The following is a 4068-nucleotide window of genomic DNA, read 5'->3' on the forward strand; positions in this document are numbered from 1 at the left end:
CATTCTCTGAGCGGGACCTGGAGATCTGAGTTCCTTCCCCAGCTCTGAAGGTCGTTTGACCTTTAATGCTTTCATATCAGAGGAGAATACTTGTTTTCATTTCCAAACAGCGAGTGTTCTTGTGGGTCTTCCACATTCTCATGCAAATAAGGTGAGATTGTGACGATAATTCCATGTTCTTGCATTTGGAAGAGAGGCACTGCTTTTTCGGGAGCCAGGAAAAAATACCATGGAGGAAGCGCTATTCACAAATGATTAAAATGTAGGCGCACACCCTGCGGAGAAGCGGGGAGCAGACTCGGTTTGTGGTCCAGGGGCCGCGGCAGCGAAGGACACTGCTGCTAAAAGCCGGGAAGGGGCACTCACCTTTGGAACTGATAAGAGCCATTGTTTAGCTCTTCTTTATTCTCGGTTTTGATCTAAGGCTGCCTCTCCGATCACTTTCTCCTTTGACACAGCATCTCTTTGTCAGCATGGAGATTAAAGAAAACTGGTCATCCCACGTCGGAGCGATGCACTCCCCTCCCTTTGTCGTCTTCAGGAAATTAGTAGCTTGTGTTCCATTAACTGGAGTGTTTTGCCTTATCTCATTCCTATAAGCAAAGTGGAAATTTCAAGGCCATAATTTAAAATTATTCTGTCCAATTCATTCTAAATGCTCTCAATTGCAGCCTTTATCTCTAGACCTTACTAAAGATTATATTCAGGCTCACCTGCAGGCCCACAATTGTCCTCTTTTGGGAGCTGAGGTCTTTAGAAATGTAATGAAATGTGACAGCCTTTTGAATTGGGCCCTTGAAACTGTCCCTTTTAAGACCAAATGGTTTTTTTGCCACCTTAGAAGCCAGTCTCTACATTGTTTTATAATTTATTTTACAGGAGGACCTGGGAAACTCTGCTTTCCTAGACAGACAAAACGAGTTCATTGTTCCAGAACAGTCTTACAGAGATTTGCTGCCTTTTTTGATATTCATTCCAATCTTGGGGTTGAAAATAACATCTAGTCATCAGACCGAGGCTTCCATGCCCCCTTTTGTCCTGTATGTACCAAGAGTGAGGCTGTGCCCTAATGGGGCAGGCTAATACAGCAGCTTTTTACTGGGTGCAGTTCAGTTTCAAGAGAAGACTCATAGAGCTAAAAACTGGATTACCTTCTTCCAGAATGCACCAGCTCCCCTAGTTGAGTTTTTTTATGAATGGCATCTATTCTGACTGGTCAGAACCTATGTTATGCCAATGGCTGAGTAGTTTACCATCTAGTTTAATTTCTTATTTTAAAAATACATCAGGTCTCAAAGAAGTTAAGTGATTTCCTGGAGTCATATAGATAGTAGATAGCTGAGACGAGGTCATGTGATTTGAATTCCACTTCAGTACCCTTTTCACCAACTTGTATGGGCATCCAAAGATGTGTAATCATGGACTGTGGTCTAACAAGACTCCACTGTTTCAATAACTGAAAGGGGGCCTTACAATTCATTATGCTAGCTCAGTTATTCTACGACACTTAACAGAATTCTAAAAATACATAGATTGTTATAGCTTATAATTAACACAAATATCTCTTCTCTGACCACAGTGTGGTAGGAACAGAGCTCAAAAGGGTTCATCCAGGAGCAGTAGAAGGAAAATAAAATTTACCGTGTTCTCTGGATTCTAGTCCTGATTGTCACCACTAATTCTGTGACTCTGGGTAAGTCTTTAGTTTTCACATGTAAAATTGGGCAAGTCTAAAAGATAGTTGAGATTTTTCAGGTGAATGGTGGGACTAGGTGACGATTGAGATTCAACACTGAGATTCTATGATTCCCTGATCTGTTTACCAGGCAATTAGTTGGGTGCACTCCCCTTCCTCACCCCCTCCAAGGAGCTCACTTTCAGCACAGGTGGCACACCCGAGTGTACCCACCAAGCATCTCAGATATGGAGGAAACCAACCTACAATGTCAGGTAAGCCATGGTAGCAAAGATAGCTAGCCATCCACCAATATTCACTTCTTCTTTCTGGTATTGAAATCCCCCACCCAGATTTTCACTGGGTTCAAGGCCTTCCAACTATTGATGACAGTTCCTGGCTTCACTTGCAACGAGGTGTGGCTCTGTGACTAAGTCTCTGTGACTCATGACAAGTGAGCCAGAAGTGGTGTGTATAACTTCTAGGTTTTACCCTTAACTGGAAAGGATGTATCCCCCACTTCCTATTTTCCCTTCCCAGTGTCTGGGGGAGAGTCACGATAGCCAGCATGGACAGAGATAGAAGCTGTGTGCTATATACAACAGAATTAATACACTTACCTTGCACTGCCTACTTCTGGACAGACACGTAGGAGAAGAATAAGATCTACTGGCATTGTGAGTCTCTTTGTTTTACCAGCTGAGATAGTTTACCCAATGGTACAGCCATCAGTGAATGCTTGCATGGAATAAAAATGAAGAATCCAGGCAAGCTGCTTCAGCCTTGGATTCTATTTGGTAGTGACCAAGTAATGATTAATTGTAATCTAAGGCATCTCAAGTTTCGTAGTTCATAGGAAGACCGGATGATTGCTAAGGCCAATGATGTTATTAATCCAGTGTATCCTGTAAAATAATGGCATAATGAATTCTCATTCTGAACATATTGTAACCAAATATACTTTTTAAGAATTCCGATTTCAATAAATAGTTTCATACTACAGAAACAGTATAAACTATAAACATAATAGAAAATATAAACACTAGGGCCACCAGTAACAAAGTCATCAGTATTGGGTTTTAATAGCCACCAGATTGTCTTTAGAGAAGTATTTCTTCAAATAAATCATCTTTGTGAAGTCCCAGGAACCCAAGGACCAGAGATCACCACCCTGCTTCCAGTACACTAAAACAACTATTTCCAAAATTTTTAATTTACTAGTCAGTTCCCTGCCACATCTCTTTTTCAACACTGGGTAATTCATAAACCGTTATGTGAGTATGTAAAACCTGATATCTGATATCTTACCAGCATCTCGCTTGAGAATAAAAAATGAACCACAATTTGGACATGATAACTGTGGCAGGTACCATAGACTGGTTGACTCAACAACCATTCCAATCTCCCTTCCTGTAGAATAAAGGCTAGAAAGCTAAACCCCACATTCCCCAGAGAGTTCTGCGTGGGACCCAGATTCTCCTAAGCCCACTCGAATTCTGTGAGCTACCTGATACCTTATATTAAATCTCTTTTTGTTTGTACTGGCTAACCTCGATTCTATTTCTGCAACCAAGAATCCCAACTGCTACAGTGGTATTTTAATTCTCTGCCTGTTCAAGGATTGAAAACGTGAGGTTCTTAGAACTTATTTGTTATGGCTATGTTCTTATCACTGGCACATTTCACATTCATTATTTTAATAACCAGTCAGAAGGCGGGGTCGTAGGCGCTCTTTGTGCTAGTCAGAAAAGCTACACAGCTGCCTTCTTTCCAGACTGACTCACTAGCCCTCTGCAGAGACACGTAGTCATTTTCACATGGGTCTCAATGTGGACGCCAATGCTGGGAGACTACAGAGGGCAACTGAGCCTTTGGATGGCGTACTTGATAATTTGTTATACTTCAGAGGCTAAAGGAGTAAGTAGCAGGAGCTAGTCCTTAGACACCCTGTCCATAGAGTCGTTAAGCCTGTTTCAGGTAGGTTTGTAGTTCCCAGAGTGTGGTCCCCAACCAGCAGCAGCACCTGGAAAGTTTCCTAAAAATCCAAATTCTCACCTGCGTGCACACACCCCAGACCCACAGATTCAGAAACTCTGGGCTGCACCTAAGAAGCTGTTCAGGCAGAGCCTCTAGGTTGTTCCGATGTGTGTTCAAGTCTGAGGACCACTGATACAAGCTGTCTGACCCTAGCTGGGGTTAAATGGAGTTTAAGAGAAATAGTGGCAGGTAAGAAAGAGAAAAGACAATTGAGGAAACTGGACTTTGATGGCAAAGGAGGCTCACGTTCGAATATAATGAAATCTTTTCCCGCGTGAAACAGAGAAAGCATCCGTAGAAAGAGCATTGTGCTGAGAACCTAAGCTATTGGATCGGAAATTGGGATTTTTAACTAA

The 4068-nt window shown here is 42.1% G+C and overlaps 1 long non-coding RNA gene across 1 annotated transcript in view; it reads right to left on the minus strand.

The window, feature by feature from the left end:
- LOC103660070 overlaps positions 1-2423 on the minus strand; it is a 3307-nt gene extending 884 nt beyond the window's left edge. Inside the window, exons 1-3 of the long non-coding RNA XR_567677.2 lie at positions 2296-2423; positions 367-593; positions 1-275 (exon numbers count right to left, since the gene is read on the minus strand). The exon at positions 1-275 is cut by the window's left edge and continues 884 nt beyond it. This is a non-coding gene — a long non-coding RNA (uncharacterized LOC103660070). The remainder of the gene's footprint in view (positions 276-366; positions 594-2295) is intronic.
- Between the last annotated feature and the right edge of the window lie 1645 nt (positions 2424-4068).

The sequence above is a fragment of the Ursus maritimus genome, unplaced genomic scaffold (assembly GCF_017311325.1).
Source record: "Ursus maritimus isolate PB19 unplaced genomic scaffold, ASM1731132v1 scaffold_21, whole genome shotgun sequence".
Lineage (NCBI taxonomy): Eukaryota > Metazoa > Chordata > Mammalia > Carnivora > Ursidae > Ursus > Ursus maritimus.